A 19,965-nucleotide genomic window follows, 5' to 3' on the forward strand; every position below is an offset into this window, starting at 1 on the left:
TATTACAGCACATGTAAAGAAGCAGAAGAGAGAACAAGCCATGTTCATACCCTCCTGCTCCAGCCCTTACATTGATTCATCGTATATTTTACCTAAGTATGCAAACATCCTCCTGTCCATCTTGGTGCCAGATACCACAGCACACCTTCAGAGGTCTTGCTGAGTCCATGCCTCGATGGGTCAGAGCTGTTTTGGTGGCACAAGGGAGACTTACAAAATATTAGGCAGGTGGTTTTAATGTTATGGCTGATCGGTGTGTGTGTGTGTGTGTGTGTGTGTATGAATATATATATATATACACAGATTATTCAGTTACTGGTTCAAATGAAACAACAGCACACCCTATTGGAACGACAGTATTTAAATAAAACTGTCTTTCTTTAGCAAGCACTCACATACAGTATAATAATAATAATAATAATAATAATAATAATTATTATTATTATTATTATTATTATTATTATTATTATATAATATTAAATATTATTATATACTGCTTAGCACATCATTTTGCTCTGCTCTGTAATGTATACAGTCATTCATGCCACACTAAATAATTTGCACTATTCATATTATATGCAATCTCAAAGCTGTGCTTTTCCCCACATATGTGCAACTGTCTCCTCATGTTGTTTTGTATGTTGTCTCTGTTATTGGTTATGACTTTCTGTTAGCTGTACAAGCTGTAGCACAAAGATTTCATTGTTTTTGTTTACTCTATATTCTAAAAATATATGACAATCAAGCTGACTTCACTTGATGTTAGTAAGTTAATGTTATTATGTAGGTTAATAGGTTAATACATTATGTTAATACCATGTCTGAACACACACAGAGTTTCAGCTAAACTCCATCTCAAAACCACACAAAAATTCAAAACTAGCCCAAAAAATTTAGGCACTGGTAAAAGGAGACATTTTTTCCTTCATTTTCTCAGTCTTTGCATGGTGCTCCGTGGTGCGCACAAATTTTTTTATTTGCAATATCTGCCTTTTTATCATCGTCTAGTGTGAGCATTCTCCACTCCCTAATTCCGCTTTCCCTCTCCCAACCTTTACAATATATCTTACAACAGAAATGATTCTGTATAAGGTTCTCTTTGCTGTAACTCCAATTATTTGCTTTAAAACGAGATCGCGGCAAAGGAAATTACATGACCCCAAAAAATCCTTGATTTTAAACCCAAAAATTTGTTCCAATACTATTCTAATTTGGTGTAAAAACTGCAACCCTAGCAACCCTGGACATACATACCAGATTACAAATTTATACTTACACATAGTGTGCCCTGATATGGACTGGCATCCCATCTGGGGTGACTTCTCCTGCCTTGCGCTGTGTTACTGGGATAGACTCCGGATCCACCACAACTCTGACCAGGATAAAGCAGTAACTTAAAGGAACACAGCATTTCTTAGTTTGAGTAATGTTTCCTGTCCCAAAGCCTTTGCATACACACACACACACATACACACACACACACACATATATATATATATATATATATATATATATATATATATATATATATATATATATATATGTATATATAGAAAGAGATAGATAGATAAATAGATAGATTATAATACATCGTTGTGACCTATGCTGTCTAATACTGCCACAGTTCAGTATACCTTAAGCAATCAGTACCTTTATTAAACATATGTTTAGCTAGTGAGATTGGTAATATAGTCCTTCAGTAAAGCAGGTTTTTTTCAGATGTGTGAAGGCTTGAGGTTTGGTGGAAGAACTGGTGCAGGATTTCAGTGAGAAGAGAACATGAAGTGGTTTGTGTTTCATCTCTGACCATTATTCAGTGTCTGCTTCCACTTTCTGCAAGATTATTGTTAACTTACAGAGTTTAGGGTGTACTGTTTGGACATGGAAGGATGTTTTCACTACACTAACCCCATCACAAAAAGCCGATGCACTATTCCTCACATAATTGTAGACTGTCATTCTTTGCTGGTAATGCTTGACTGTGTTGTGCACAAGGGTGTTCATAGTTGTGTTACTGCCTGGTATTGAAAACACAGAGATGCACAATTTTTGGGCAAGCAGCAATTCAAAGGGGGATATATCTGTAATGATACATGGCATAACCCAATAATTCATCAGGACTTCCATAATGTCATGTCAATGCCGGAATCAGCATTTAACTACAACTCCCATAATACCACGTGACCTACAAACATGGCCGCCATGGACTCCAACTCTCCTGATTACTAATCACAGACACCTGGACTCAATCATGCCCCACAGTACTTTAGGACTCTTACTCAGTTCATTCCTTGCAAAGTATATGCTGTGTGTTCACATACCAGTTGTTACCAAACCTTGTATTTTGTCATAGTCTTTTCTTTGTCATAGAAAGTTTTTCAATTCAATTCAGTTTTATTTGTATAGTGCTTTTAACTTTTAATGGACATTGTCACAATTGGACATTGTCATATTGTAAATATGTGAATTTATCCCTAATGGGGAAGTCAGAGGCGATGGTGGCAAGGAAAAACTCCCTGAGACATTATGAAGAAGAAACCTTGAGAGGAACCAGTCTCAAAAGGGAACCAATCCTCATCTGGGTGCAACGGATAGTGCAATTATAAATAAATCCCTTCTATTATTGTGTACTATATGTACAAATAGTCCAAATGTGCTACCAGTAAATTCATCACAGTTTTCGCAAGAAGTCTGATTGGTTAAAATCTATCCATTGTCCACTGATGGAGTCCTGAGTACGAAGCTGCTTGTGGCAACCGCAGCCCCAAAGCCACTACAATAATCACAGTCCCAAGCCATCACAGTACAGCTCCCCATATGAGATCCCCAAGCCATCTCCACAGCCCCCAGGTGGCACCATTCCCAGCAATCCACACGGTTCTTCAGGCCACCCATAATCCTTGATTTTTAAACCCAAAAATTTGTTCTAATACTATTCTAATTTGGTGTAAAAACTGCAACCCTAGCAACCCTGGACATACATACCAGAATACAAATTTATACTTACACATAGTGTGCCCTGATATGGACTGGCATCCCATCTGGGGTGACTTCTCCTGCCTTGCGCTGTGTTACTGGGATAGACTCCCGATCCACCACAACTCTGACCAGGATAAAGCAGTAACTTAAAGGAACACAGCATTTCTTAGTTTGAGTAATGTTTTCTGTCCCTATATATATATATATATATATATATATATATATATATATATATACACATAATACAGCTTTGTGACTTATGCTGTCTAATACTGCCACAGTTCAGTATACCTTAAAGATTTCAGTGAGAAGAGAACATGAAGTGGTTTGTGTTTCACCTCTGATCATCATTCAGTGTCTGCTGCCACTTAGCGTGTTTAGGGTGTACCATTTGGAAATGGAAGGATGTTTTCACTACACTAACCCCATCACAAAAAGCAGATGCACTATTCCTCACATAATTGTAGACTGTCATTCTTTGCTGGTAATGCTTGACTGTGTTGTGCACAAGGGTGTGTATAGTTGGGTTACTGCCTGGTATTGAAAACACAGAGATGCACAAGTTTTGGCAAGCAGCAATTCAAAGGGGAATATATCTGAAATGATACATGGCATGCAATGATACATAACTCAGTAATTCATCAGGACTTCCATGATAATGTCATGTCAACGCCGGAATCAGCATCGAACTACAACTCCCATAATAGCACACGGCCTACAAACATGGCCGCCATGGACTCCGACACCCATCACGCAAGTTCCAACTCACATGATTACTAATCACAGACACCTAGACTCAATCACACTCCACAATACTGTAGGACTCTCACCCAATTCGTTCATGGCAAAGTATATGATGTGTGTTCACATACCAGTTGTTACCAAACCTTGTATTTTGTCATAGTCTTTTCTGGTTTAGATCTTGTTTCTGGCTTCTTTGTTTTTGTTCTTTGCCTAGCCCAGTTTATACTGTTGGCACTTCGCCTGACCATTACCTGTTCTCTGACCTTGTTTTTGTCTCATGGTTTGGATCTGTCTGCAAGCTTTATAAATAAAGTTTTTCAATTCAATTCAATTTAAAGTGAATTTATCCCTAATAAACAAGCCAGAGGTGACGGTGACGGCAAGGAAAAACTCCCTGAGACAATTTGAGGAAGAACCCTTGAGAGGAACCAGACTCAAAAGGGAACCCATCCTCATCTGGGTGCAACGGATAGTGCAATTATAAATAAATCCCTTCTATTATCGTGTACTATATGGACAAATAGTGCAAATGTGCAACCTGTAAATTCATCACAACTTATCGACTGTCCACTGATGTCCCGAGTATGAAGCTGCTTGTGGCAACCGCAGCCCCAAAGCCACCACAGCAATCGCAGTCCCAAGCCGTCACTGTACAGCTCCCCATATGAGATCTTCAAGCCATCTCCACAGCCCCCAGGTGGCACCATACCCAGCAATCCAAATGGTTCTTCAGGCCGCCCATATGGGGCCACCCCCAGCAGCAGCAAGCGATCTCAACCCGATGAGAACTCCAACCAGAAGTAGGGCATCAGGATGGGTCAGGCAGGTCTGGAGAGCAGAAGGGGTCAGGATCACTGGGATCTCAGGAGTAGCATGTGTAGCTCGACAGAGAGAGAGGGAGAGAGAGGGAGAGATTGTTAGGTAAGCTTTTGTCCTCTAATGGTTAAGGAGAATGTACTTTGTGTGCAGAGTGCTAGCAGGGACTCCAGAAGATTAGCTATGACAGCATAACTAAAAGGGAGAGCCAGAAGCTAACACAGACATGAGGGCACCCTGGTACATAAGGCAGCCAGCCACTCCACAGCATGGGGGCCACAGCATCCAAACATCCCAGTTCACCACAAAACTCTATGCCTGTGAACCCTCCAGACCCACTCCTTTACCTAAGAAAAACTATTCACAAAAGGCTTGACTAAACAAATATGTTTTCAGCCTAGACTTAAACACTGAGACTGTGTGTGAGACCTGAACACTAAGTGGAAGGCTGTTGTAAGAGAGAGCCCTACCCTAACGTGTAGCCCTCACCATTTGAGGTACCAACGAATAGCCTGCACTTCTGGTCTAAATATTCGTGGCAGATCATAAAAGACCAAAGGTTTGCTTGGGTACTGTGGCGTGAGACCATTTAGTGATTTATATTTTATAATCAATACAAAATTTGATTGGGAGCCAATGCATTGTGGATAAGATAGGGGTGATGTGGTCATATCTTCTGGCTCTAGTAAGGACTCTCGCTGCTGCATTCTGGACTAACTGGAGCTTGTTTATGCATCTACTAGCTTTTGTCACCTGCATCTGTGTCTGTATCCACAAGCAGCAGCTATGCTTTTAAGCCCTTGTGCAGGAGCAGGCTGAGAGCCGGTGGGCACTCCAGAGGCTGCTGCAGCCCACCACATCTTCAGCTGTGTCCCCTGCCACTGTGCGACATGCGATGCTCATGAAGATGGCCTCTATGGATGTTCTGGGGGCCTTCTTGGGTCTTTTTGATTGTGTGGCAGTTGCGTGGGAATGACCTCTGCAATGAAATGGGTGGTGGTTGTTCCCAGCCTCATTTTGAGGACAAATTGGCTGGGGTTTAGGAATAATTGTGCTAAAATTTATGGTGGTGGATGGCTTCTAACGCAGTGTAGGAAGGTGTAGGGTATGTGCAGCTCTGGCTGGTGGTGCCGGGGCCATCAACGTCTGTGCTGTGTCATGATGACTTGGAGGAGGGGGAGAGCTCCGTCCCCTACCCGCCTACGTGGTTTCCCCTTAGGGACTTCTCTTTGGAACAGAAGCGTGACAAGTCTCTTTGCCATGCCTTTGACCAAGTGAGAGTAATCGATGGTCAGATCTACTAATCTACCCCTATTTTTCAGTTATTAAAGATAGCTTATATATCAAGTGATACAGGACACTTAAACTATCGAAAAAAACAAGTTAAATGTTAGTACCGAAGAGCCGTCGGGAAATGCTATTTCAGACAGCTCATAATAATCCCATGGCTGGGCATCTAGGACACGATAAAACACTCAACCATCTAATGACTAGTTTTTATTGGCCGGGCATTCGTGGCGGTGTACAGAGGTGTACTGTATGCAGCCTGTCATGAACGTCATCTGATGAATCCGCTGGCCACCCCAAAAGTCCCATTGTGCCCTTTTCTCTTAATCGAGGTCCCCTTCAAAGGAATTGGTATGGATCTCGTCGGGCCATTACAGTGGTGCATGCGAGGGAATCGCTTTGTGTTAGTCATAGTGGATTATGCAACACGATATCCAGAAGCAATGCCTAGTCGCAACATCTCAGCATGTAGTGTTGCAGATGCACTCTTACACGTAATCTCCCGAGTCAGAATACCGAAAGAGATCCTGACTGATCAGGGTATGTCCTTTATGTCACGCACTCTTTGCAAACTGTACATATTATTAGGGATTAAATTGATTTGCACCAGCGTTTACCATCTGCAAACAGATGGGCTGGTCAAACGGTTCAATCCAAAGCTTGAAAATATCTGTTCTGCACCTGAGAGAACACTCCACACTTTAAATCGCCTAACCTAGGAGAATTTGCATCACACCCAAGAATGACAGTACCGACTGTACAACATGGGTACTCAGCTATGGGAATCTGCACTGGGAGATACTATGTTTTACTACCCATGTCGAGCTCTAAATTACTCGTGACGTGGCAAGGTCACACGACAAGACAGAGAAGTCGACTATGAGGTAAGGTGAATGGGTAGATGCTATGCACGTGAAATACAACACCTCCTGAAGCCGTGGAGAGAAGCAGTTCCTGTGGCTCTGGTGATGATGGTTCCTAAGAGGGAGGAGCTGGGACTGAGGAGGGGAGCTGGTAAGTCTCAAAATGTGGCCCAATTCACCCCTGTCCCTTCATTAGGCCACCTCTCACCATTCCAGAGAGCATTCTCCTGACTTTTTCTCCTTTTTCTGCAGACTGATGATTGGACAGAGGGCTGTTGGCTGTTTTGTCCTAGGTGGTATTGGGGAAGGAGCTGTACATCAGTCGGAAGCTTCCAGTAAGGAAGCTTCAATCGAGAAAGAGTGTCTTTCCATCAAGTGGGCATTCCTCACCCTACAGTATTACCTACTGGGGAGCTCCTTTACTCTCTGTTCTGATTAGGTCCAGCTCCAATGACTCCATGAGCCCCGAGCTCTGCTGATATTCCACCTGCCTCCCGAATCTTTCTCTGCACACACACACACACACACACACACACCAGGGTTCTACAATCATATTTAAAGCATATGTACGTGTCACAACTGTAATTCTGAATATTTTAAATTAAGTGGTTAGAAAATTGGAAAGTGTACATTAAGGCTGCAAAAATTAATATTTTAATAATTGATTATTTGTATAAATTAATTGACAAATATTTGATCAATTGGCTTAAAAATGGTTTGTAAATGAGAACTGCTGTAACAAACTGCTGTATCATTTGGCATTTTTGTTTATTGTTTTTTCAATAATATAATGTAAAAATATAACTGTGAGGAGCAACTTAACATTTAACCTCTTGTTACTCTACTGACTTTCTCCTCTAGGGGTAATCTTAGAAAAAAGAAACTTGCAAAATGTAGATTTAAATGGATCTTTCTTGCTATCTATTTATCTAAACTGTATTAAATTGCATATACATGTAACAAATTCCAACACTAATGAGGATGGATAGGAGAGTCTTCTGGTTGACTGTGATGAAGGTTTCTGAAAGATCAAGGAGTATGAGGACTGATGACAGTTTGGCTGATCTAGTGGTATGAAGCTTCCCAGTAATGGCCACAAGAGCAGCTTCTGTGGATTATGCCTCTTGGAAGCTATTGCTCTGGGTCAGAAAGACACATCAACACAAGAAAACATGAGGAAACAGAGAAGCGTACTCCAAGCCTTACTTGTCACCTGACAGAATCACAAACCTGAGCATTTGTAGCTTTGAGATTTTGGTTTTACAAACTCAAGTTGCCACATCTTCCTAGCATTGTTAAAAGGTTTCTACTGATATGTTAGTCCAACCTGCTGATAGACAGTGTGCATTTAAAAATGTAGTACACGCGGTCTGTTGTATGTAAAAAAAAAAATAAAAAAAAAACTTCATAAAGATATAATAAAGATAAGTGGTTATGTCACTAGCTATTGTAAATGCATGTAATCCAAAAGCAGTGTGTCAGACAAGAACAAAGACACAATTTTTTAATGTTGCTCAGACATCTCAGTAGAAATCATTATATGTTGTGTAATACATCATTAGATAACACACCACTTTCTTCCGTAAGTTGTTTAACTGCACCTATGCAGTCTGTACTGTACACACACTATAGCTTCCATCTCAGGTGTAAAACCAGCAATGTAACCTAGAAATCAATAGCTATACTTATTCTTGTGAACAGGAAATGAATGACTGTTATAACTCAGTGTTACAAGATGATTTATCATCAGGCTGTGACATAAAAGGGAAATGACAACACAATTAAATGGACAAGATAAACAACCTAAACAAATAAATCAGCCTGGGATATTACACCTTCTAGTCAGCAGAGGTCACTCTCACCTGAGTATTAGGGGAGATTAGTATTAGGAATGGCCAACATTCATCTCTCCAACTGTCCTGAAGCTGCAGGGCTCTTTTTTGTGGAACAAAGGAGAGAAACATGCTGAGACTTGACTGCAGTAACAGTGAAGTACAGGTATCCATGACCTATGGTTCCATCAGCTCTCAAACAGTTGAGAAGTGTTAACTAGGAAGTGCATCCAATTATAACATGTCACAGAGGGGATGAGTGACAGCCTTCATTACTACTTTCAGGCACTACAAATGCATGGCAATGTTCCATGGTCTGGTCAGTGCCCCTTCCCTCATCCAGGCTTTTGTGAATTCGTTAACCATTTTGGCATTGTATATGACTTTATGATCTTCTTATCCTCTGATCAAGAATATAAAAATCATGTATCAAAGTGGAGAAATGTGAATTCTTCCAGGCCTCAGTTAAATACCTCAGTTATACCATAGACACTCAGGGAGTGGAGATGGACCAAACAAAGGTAGAAGCAGTAACTTCGTGGCCACAACCTTAAAAAATTATTTGGTTTTGATCCTCACTGATCATACAAACCTTGAATGCATCAAATACGCAAAGAGAGAATCCATGAATCCTGAATCTGAACTTGTGAACTTCTCAGGCTGGGGTCCAAAAACACCAAAGCTGAAGCCTTGTTGAGACTCTGTGATGGCCTCCATTCACATGATATCAAGTATTAAAGATTAAGGGATTAAAGAGACAATATGATTAAAGCAATTTAAAGCTGAGCTCCTTAAAGCTCACAGATAAGCATGATAGTAATACATTTTGCAATTGCAAGAACCAGCATGGTAATTTCCTAACAAGATTCAGTAAGTCAATCAATAATATTTTTTCAGGTGGACTATTTTCTATTTAGAGTACTTCCATACCTACAATGCTTTACAATGTTTAGTGCAGTCAGACAAGAGTAAAAGCTACCAGCAACAAATTGTTTTGAGAGAGTAGAATCTAGATTAAAAGGGTACTACACATTAAATGCACTAATCTATAGTACTATTTTACTACCAGCTTTATCTCATCTTAATCTTAACACTTACTTTGTACTTATATTCCATTTTACGGATATACACGGTGTGCTTTGCAATTAATGACTGTAACTTATCTGTTGCTCTGTAATATTTGTCACCCTCCTTCTACCTGTCCACCAGTGGAAAAGGACCACCATAGGACAAATGTTGACAAGATATTATTTGGATGGACCTTTCTTCACACAGCAGTGACACTGACATGGTGGTGGAATTTTAGTGTGTGTGGCACCGGTACAAGTGAATCTAAGATTTTTAACACCTCAGTGTTATGGCTGAGCTGAGAATCAGTCCATAAACAAAAATATCCAGGTAGCTTTACCTGGTAAAATGCCCAGTGAATGTAGGTACAAGGTTCAGGTACCTAATAAACTGGTCACGGGGTGCAAGTATGATTTTCTTTGAAAGTTTAAATCAATTTGTTTAATGAGTGTATGGGAGCAAGATGTTTCTGTATGACTGCAGAGTAAAAGGTGTGTGCATCTGGTAGGGAGGTGTTTGTGTGGTAGCATTTCAGCTGCCTACAAGCCACATACATTAGATCTGCAAAACTACATGCACACAGACATATATACCCCTCTCTGTATTACCTACAATCATTTTACTCATACAAAAGGGTCTAAGAGTGCATGTAGTCATTCTTTCACAAAGTTTAAATTGATATTACACCTATTCAAAACCGATGTTATTAATAGTAGTAGTGGTATTTATGTACTTCTTTTATTTATACACTGAAACACAGAAAAGAAAGAAACTTATCCAAGAAAGAAAGAAAAGTGAAGGAAAGAAAGACCACTGAATCACTTTTCAGGTAAGAGAAAACTTCAAACTATTGGTGTTTCTAAATAATCCGTATATAAATATTTACTTATAAATTAATTTTCAAATAATCGTTTCTTTTTTTTTTTATTTCTGGTACATAAGAACAATAAGAAAGAGAGCAATAAAAATTAGTAGTAGTAATAATAATAATAATAATAATAATAATAAATTCGAACTTCACTCAAATCTAATACTCTGATAACTAAATATTATGAGTAATGGATTTATTTATATTTTTTGATATTATATAGCAAATCATGCTGATTGTGAGACAAAGAACATTTAATGTCACTGGTTAGTATGGACACAGTGTGATATTATTATTATTATTATTATTATTATTATTATTATTATTATTAAATTATAAATTTAATTTGCTGAATGTTTCTTAAGTGTGGTTTGTCATCTATCAATAACAAAATTCTATCACGTTTTTCATGTGTAGAAGTTTTAAATATTTCCTGTCACAGTTCATAACAGTTTTGTTAATAATCCTCTGCGCATATGCCTAATATCCTCTTATTCATTATAGAACTCTTTATATAATAATGAATATTATAAATATAATATTCTCTCTGTTATATATTATCTTATTCATTAGTCATTATAATTGATTATAAACCAAAAAAAGATGCGGGAAAATGTCAAATTCTAAGATTGGTGCTTTTGCCCATGTTATTTCTATTCAGGTTTCCTCATGGTGTGTTCTTCCAGTGGCTTTAGCAGACAGGGTCCTTTCTGAGGCTTCAGTAAGTGATTGTTATAAACTTGAAGAAACATTGCAGTTGACACATCAATACACACAATCTGTCTAATTTTTTTGTTGTTGTTGTTTTTCAAGGTTGCTCTGTTGGGATACTGCTTTAGACCGTGGAGTGATCATGTATTTCCCATATACTATAATGCCATATATAACATTTTATGACGGTGGTCCTACCATTCATCTTCATGGTTATTATGAATTGATGGTCATCATTCCACTTGTCGCTGGTGTGTGTGTCAACCTGCTAGCTCTGATTTGGACTTTTCGTGTTTTTTACACAGTCCGCAAACATGGAGGCAGAATTTCAGCCTTCATCATCCTCCTCATCATTAATGACTTGGCTGAGCAGCTCCTGAGTGCAATTATAGTGTCATATTTAATCCCTCAAATAGACAGCCTTATGAAGTCAAAGTATTTAAAAGATTTCATTGAGTTAAGATATATAACCTTTAACTGGATTAATTACAGGGTTCTTATTTATTTACGGTTTGCATTTACATATGGTGGTCTTTACCTCCACCTGCTTGTGGCACTGGAGAGCATGCTTTCTCTCAGAAACCAGCTCGGGTCTGCTCATGTTTTCTCTCCACTCTGCTCCACCATCTCCTGCATCATTCTGTGGCTGCTTGCCTATGGATGTCAGTTTTTAAATATTTATTTGAATTTGGTTTTTAGCGTATTGCCTTGTTGCTTTTTACCCATCATATGCAGACTCGCTCGCAAAGCCTCTCCTGCACCTGACCACATCAAGCCTGGCTCAGCAGTGCTGATTATTTCCACACTCACACTTATCACTTTCTGTGCACCAGCTGTCCTTGTGCTTGCCTTCTATATTGCCAATGGTGAATTTTACATTTATAACCCATTTTCAGCAATCTCAGTTTTTTTGATAAGTTTGAGAGTCATCTCAGACCCCCTACTATGTGTGCTGGTCTGTAAGGAGCAGCTCAGGGTTCATAAGCAGCAAACACACACAGAGATGAACACTGAACAGACATCAGTTTGAGCTGAAGCCCTGAGTGCTACCTGAAGATATCAGAAGATGATTAAAAAAAAAAGTCCTTATGGTTGCAATTGTCAGGCAGTTGTGGATAAAATGGCAGTTTGTAAATGAAAACATATGCTAAAAATCTACTGCATGTCAAGCAACAGCAACACCAGGAAACAATCTCTTTTTTGTAATTGTGACTGTCATAGTCTATATATATATTATATATATATATATAGATAGTTGCACCAGTCAAACCTAAGCTCTCTTATAGCCTAGTTTGAATGTAAATTGCCAGTATGTTTAAAAACTCCTGCACCAAATAGCATAATATCAACATAGCCTTATGTTATAACTTAAAATGATGCATGGCTTACTCACTAAAATACAGAAATGATCAAAGAATTATGAATTATGTATCTTTTTAGCAGCCTAAAACTGAGACTGCTGGCTAGATCCCTCACAGATTACTTTTTTTTTTTTTTTTTTACTTTATTTAATTTTTTTTTAACTTTTTTAACTTCACTAATAATGTAACTTTACCTTTTTCTGTCATTCAGTATATAAAGATGCAGATAATTATGTTAAATTTAAATTACCTTTGATTATTTGCTATTGTTTCTTACTAAAATGCTGTTAAATTTCTTGCATAAAATCCCAGGAAAGATGGATGATCTGAGAAATTACTTTATTGTAAAGCACAATCCTTTTGAAATTTATTCATTTATCTACAATCAAAATGTGCCTCGATAGATAGACCATGTTTGTATATAATATGTTACACTGATAAAGACAGACACTGTATCACTGTTCAGATCACTGATGTACTATTTCCTACTAATATGTGGTAATGGTGAAGTTAGCACCCCATGAAATTAAATAATCACCAAAACTATGCCATTCGTTTGTGCTACGTTTGTGCAGATTTGTGCCATAGAAAGAAACATCATAACTTATTCCCATCCTTAGACATTACAAAATTTCTGGCGGAGCAGTGACGTCACGCAAGCCGCTCTCTATCCATCTCATCCACATACCTGTCTCTTTCGCTTGTGCTCGCGCAATGCTGCTTTGTTACCATTGCTGTCTTGTTTTTTTTTTTTTTTTGATATGGAATTTTGTGTTTTAGATTTGTACCAGATATTGTCATATAATAATGTACTGTACTGTAACTACTCTAGCTGTACTACTACTGTAGTGGGACTGACACTTAATTTTGTCCAATAAAAATGAAAAAACAATATAATTGCGTGGTGTCTTAAGTTCTCTGAGTACTTTTAACAGCTAATAGATGTTTAAAGTCTTTCTGCCCCCTTAAAAAAATGTTTATTTACCCCAAGAACTGCATAGTGGGAAGACAAAACGGGAAATAACATCTCGCTATGGAAAAAGGTAAGCATGTGCTCTGAGATAAAATGCTTAAAAAAGTAGTTAAAGCAGGTCAGGACAATTTACAGGATACTTAAAAAATAAAAGAAATGGATAGACACATGTCAAAGAGGTGAAACTTTTTATTAATATTGGGCAATCAAGGCAAGCTCACATGAACATGTCCAAATTATCCTCCATTGATCACATTAATAAGGATTTGACATCTTTTTTCCATGCCATAAAACACATTAAGTAATGATATAGACAGCAATAAAAGCAGTTCATGGCAATAAAAGCAGGATGTTAAAAGAGGAACACCCCAAGCTCCAATATGACAAAAGCAATATAAAAGTACCATAAATGTGTGCCATTTAGTCTTCTAAAGTCATTTGAAAGCTTTGAGGAACAGACTGAATTTTCAATATTTCATTTAAAAATAATAAAAATTCATTGTTTTCTGTTAATCTTTTCCTTCCAATGATCTAGATCACCAAGTCAGAAAAAAACAGAAAAAAATAAATCAGTCAGATTCATTGACTTATTAAGAATCATTTTGTGAACTGAATCAACCAATTTGTTAAAAAGATCCAACTCAAAAGAATGGATGACAAGATTTACTGTGAAAGATTTTCAGTCTGTTCATGCCAAAAGCTAATTGAATGACTTCAGAAGACTCGCACTATAGTGCATAAAAGTTGTATAGACCACCACATATGTATTTTTTTTTTTTTTAGAAAAGCCACTATTTACTTTCCCTTTGTAAATTACGAAGAAACAAAAAAGCCATTAAAACATCTCAAGCTTTAGATAAGCATCTATTATAAACACTGGTAGAGACACTACTTTAGGTTAGAATTTAAAAAGAGAAAAGAGAAAAGAGAAAAAGGGTAAAAAAAAAAACAAAATCCTTGTCATCCCTCGTGCTAGTTATATTATGCCTTTTTTTTTTTACTGTTTTATGTCTTTAAAAATTCTGTTTTGAAGAAAGAAATTGGTATGAACAACTCAATTAGTGTACATAGAATCGTAAATTTGTTGTAAATTCATCTGATTATAATTTATTGTGCAAAATAATCTGGAGAAAAAAGGGAAAAAACCTGCATGTATTGACATAAAAACTGTCTAAGGTGACTAGAAATCGCCAAATAAATATTCTGAACTGCTCAAATGTGAAATAAGGTGAACTTCCCCTTTAATGATTAATCAAATATCTACCATTAACAGAAATTATACTGGGTTTTTATGTTATGTCATCATAAATTATATACTTACATCACATAAATCTCCTCTCATCTCTTAATGACATAATTAAAAGATGTTGGGGAAAACTACTACTACTACTACTACTATTACTACTACTAGTACACACACACAGACACACACACACACTTGTTCTAGGTGTGTGATCTGATAATGGCCTACCAGGTTGGTGACGTGTTTCCTCCGAATACCAAACATGCTGAGCAGATAAGCTGTAAACCTTTCATTCAAACCCCAAACCATTAAACTTATAGTTCTTTCATCTGTCCTTGTGTGTAATTTGTACTTCTTTGATTGGACAATGTGTGCTCAGTCTGTCTAATTTTAGTTTCTGCTCCAAATGAATGTTGCGGAGAAAAAGAATGATAAATAATCCACCTTGTTTGTGTTTATTCCCCATAACTGTAGTTCACCATCTTAATCACCAATGAAGATGTGTTAAGGATTTCTCAGCAATATGGGTTAAAAATTATCAGCCCGAATAAAGATCAAATATGGAAACTTTTCACTCTGTGTAATTACCTGACATGACTGTCACTGACACCCTGTATTTATTTTCCGTCTGGAAATCTACAATTCTGTACGTTTTTCTTATGGCCATGGTCGTGCTGTTGCTCTTGATTCCACAAAAATCCAAAATAATCCAATTGCAGACTTTTGTTAACAACAAATAATGTGATACAGACACCAAAAATGAAACCTTATATAGATATCTTTTTATCATTGAAAGATAGAGGGCTTAGCCCTGCTAAAACATTTATACCAGCCGCCCTGATTATTGCTTACACCAAGGAGAAGAATTAAAACAAAACAGATTTGCTCATTAAAGGGAAAATGTTGATTTTTTCAATGTCAACCGTAAAATCAGAAGAGGAATACAACAGGATGTATATTCAGTGTTAGTGTGAAATGCTGCTGTTATGAAGGAAATACAATCAGCTGCTTTGTAGAGCTGGTGTTAGTGTTTAAGTAGCCTTAAATTATTTTAATGGTGTTGACTTAAGAAATTATTATTTGTTCCAGGCACAATATCAGAACACAGTCTCCTCTGAAAGTACTAGAAAGGCAAGGCCGATGAGCTCGTATGTTTTGGATCATGAGCAGATCCTTTCTTTCTCCACACTTTGGCCTTTATTTTGACGTACTGGGGTTTAATGAGGGACCAATAAGCTTCAGATCCACTGAAGAAAATTAATAATAATAATAATAATAATAATAATAATAATAATAATAATAATACTTCCTACTGCATTACTGTTATATTTTTTTCTGGGTGTTTTAAAATGCAATAGAGCAGCAGTTCTAAACCTTTTAACTAAATAATTTGACCATCAACTAATAATTTAATTGAACTGTTGCTAAGGGCAGATTAGTGAAGGTGTTTGTGCATCTGGAACACAAAGCTGCAGATGGGGCAAAGTCATCAAGCATTTAATTCAGTAAATATCATAGATTAAATTAAGTAAAATATACAGTATTACATGTATTTAAAATAAACTAGATAAATTTGCAGAAATAAAAGTTAATGTATGTGTATGAAAGACTGTTTCAGGGGTTTCAGATTGTACTGGAGTTTTCATGCGTGTGAATTTGCTCAGTGTGGTAAAAGATCTTATCTGTATCTTCTCTCTTATCTGTTTTATCTTGCCTGTGGTTAAAATGCTGGCAGTGATGTGAAACACACACAGGCATCTCCCTTCCCTTCTAATTTAAGATTTCTTTTTCATTAGTAATAGTGTGTCATTTAACTCTCAAGGCTATTTTTCAGGCAGACTTGAAGTACTGATATAAAAGACATACGTAAATAATATTCTGTATATGTAAATAAATTCACAAATAACTGTATGAGTAATAGAGTGAATAATAATAATAATAATAATAATAATAATAATAATAGTAATTTCCACTGTGAAATCTATATACAGCTACTTGGATTGGATTCTGATATACTGATACATCAGTGTAGATAAAAGCGTTTACTAAGTGTTGACTAATTCCAGTCCAGTAATGAGCAGTGTTGCAGGAGTGCTTATATTTAGCATATCACGTCACTTTGATGGTTCAGTATTAGTATCACTCTGTTTGTCTCTGTTCTCCACATAAAATTCCAATTCTAGCAATAGTTCATTACGTTGAAACCACTACAGTAGAGTTAGTAACATCAGCAGTGGACATGGCAAACAACACATTTTTCATGAATATATCTTTTGACGGAGAGGTTAATAAAGCAGTTTTTGGATATTTCTCTAAAAGATAATTTGCTCTCTCTATAAAGCAAGTCTTTCAGAATTAAAGAAAGCCTGTGACATCCAGCTAATATTTATAGTTATGTTGTTCCTGTATAGGTATCTGTGGCTTTGTCCAGGTCTCAACCCCATTGAGATGCTGTGGCACGATCTTAAGAGAGCTGTGCATTAACAAATGCCCTCAAACATCAGTGAACTGAAGCACTGTTGTAGGGCCAAGAGTGGGCCAAAATTTCTCCAAAACAATGTGAGATTGATTGCTAAAGATAGAGATATTGTTGTTAAATGTGGTTCTACATGTTACTGAATTATATTTATTTTTTCCTAGAAGAGGAAATATATTCTGCCTAGAAGAGGTATTATCACTGACTGGCTGACTGAGTCCTATTGTTGAAACGTGCATGCAGGAGGAGTCTAGCTAGCTGATTTTCAATCTAGCTATCCTTAGCTAGCAAGCAGTGAGCATTACCAGGGATATTTTGGGATATACATGCATCTGCTGAATTTGTTAGCAAACTAGCCCACCTCTGTATCATTTTGGTATAGTTGCAGAGAGAGAGGTAGGTTAGCTAAAATTATATCATTTCATGAAGGGGTGTGACCTTGATCCAGATATTCCATCCATCCATTTTTTGTACCGCTTATCCAACACAGGGCAAACATGCTAACCACTAAGCCACCCTGCACCCCTGCTCGAGATATTACTGATGCTAATAACTTATTAGCCTTTTTAAGTCTTGACCGTTATATTGTTTACTTATATGAATGCGTGTTTTGCACTTAGCTAGTTAGCTATGTAATGTTCATCATATTTCAATGTAGATAACATTAGCTAGCATACAGTGAGTGATGTGTATGTATGTGGTGCGTGGGTTTTCTCTCTCTCTCTCTCTCTTTCTCTCTCTCTCTTCCTTCACCTCCATCTTCTACTGGTTTTCACTTACAGATAAACCTTTCTGTACTAAATATCATGTTCTATTGGGAATTTATTTAAGTCCAATCCAGAGTTACCAGAGTTCTGCACAAAGCTGTGAGTGTGAGCAATTTTGAATTAATGAATATTTGAATACCGTGTATAAAATCCTGGTTAATCCTTTTCAGAAATTTGTTGCGAATAGTAATAAAGAAACAATATTTAAAAAAAAATTAAAGTAAAAATTTAGAAGAACATCAAACCACATTAATTAGCATCATGACTGAAATGTATTCAGATACATATATATATATATATATATATATATATATATATATATATATATATATATATATATGTATAAATTTTTGTAAAGGTGTTGAAAGTATATGTGGGTGTTTGCTGTTATTTAAAAGCAAAATACCCAAAAAGCAAATACTATTTGGCAGTTTTTCAGATATTCAGGACACTTTTCAATTGAGTACAATACAATTCTCTGAGAGCAAATTTTCTTTAAATACTAGGACTGTTCAACAACTGGTCTTTGTGTTCCATTTTTTTAATCCAGCAAAGCTCAAGGTTTCTCATAGGTTTTTTAAAATATTTTTGGCCAAACTATTTTAAATATTTTAAATATTACATGGCCAAAAGTTTATGGACACCTGACCATCACACCCTTATGTGGTTCTTCCTCCAAACTGTTGCCACAAAGTTGGAAGCACACAATTGTAAATGATGTCTTTGTATGCTGTGGCATTATAATTTCATTTCACTGTAAGTAAGAGGCTCAAACCTGTTTCAGTATGACAATGCCCCTATGCAAAAAGTGAGGCATGTGAAGACATGGTCTGTCATGTTTGAAGTGGAAAAACTCGAGTGGCCTGCACAGAGCCCTGACTTCAACCCCATTGAAAACTTCTGGGATAATTTGGAAAGCAGCGCTCCCCCAGACCTTCTAACATCAGAATGAGCACAAATCACCACAGCCATGCTCCAAAATCTAGTGGAAAGCCTTCCCAGAAGAGCGGAGGTTATTAAAACAGCAAAGGGGGAACATTTATATTTATACCTTTTTATTATACAGTACTGTGCAAAAGTCTTAGGCACCCTATTTTTTTAGTACAAACTTTGTTATAGATTTTTATTTTATGACTTCTACATTATTGATTCAGTGCAAAAACTTTTTAGAATTCCAAACATTAGTTTTCCAGCACAAAATTACAGAAAAATGTTTGTATGTCAGTAAAGAAAGCAGCGTATTACATAAGAGACACTTTTCAGACAAAAAACATAATGAAGGCTGCTGGGTTTTGCTGCAAAAATAAGAAGTAAGTGCGACAGTCAAAGTGTCCAGAAGAAGTGTGGCTGGTTCTTCAAGATTCTCAGTAAATCTTACAGCTAATTTCCTTATAAAACTTATAAAACAAATTGTACCTGAGATTACTATTTTTTTTTAAAGCGAAGGATCATCACACCAAATATTGACTTTGTTTCATTTATTATATGTTTACTGCTCTTTAGAGTATTTTTTAAAATGTAGAAACATTTAGTTTCATTATTTTTGAAGGCATATTTCTTTGCATGTGCCCTGTGCACAGTACTATATATATATATATATATATATATATATATATATATATATATATATATATATATATTTAATTTAGATATATTTAAACATAGTTTATTTTTGGGTAAATATCTTGCTTGAAAAGTGTGCTTGGTATATCTTCTGTATATTTCTTAGAAATAAAAACACTTGATTTGACTTGCTATTTTCTAAAATAAATTCATGGAAAATCATACATTTGTAAGTGTGGCTTAAATGTACAAATACTTCTTGGGGCCACTGTATATATGCTGTAATTTTCATTTTCTTAAGAGCTTATTTTCTTATTTTCATATAACTTTACCGTAGAAACTTGTTAATAGTCAATAAGTGTAAGTTAATGTCCATGTAAAGATTTATTTTTTGAATAAAAAAAGGAAGGTTCG

Source organism: Pangasianodon hypophthalmus, chromosome 28, assembly GCF_027358585.1.
Source record: "Pangasianodon hypophthalmus isolate fPanHyp1 chromosome 28, fPanHyp1.pri, whole genome shotgun sequence".
NCBI classification, from domain to species: domain Eukaryota; kingdom Metazoa; phylum Chordata; class Actinopteri; order Siluriformes; family Pangasiidae; genus Pangasianodon; species Pangasianodon hypophthalmus.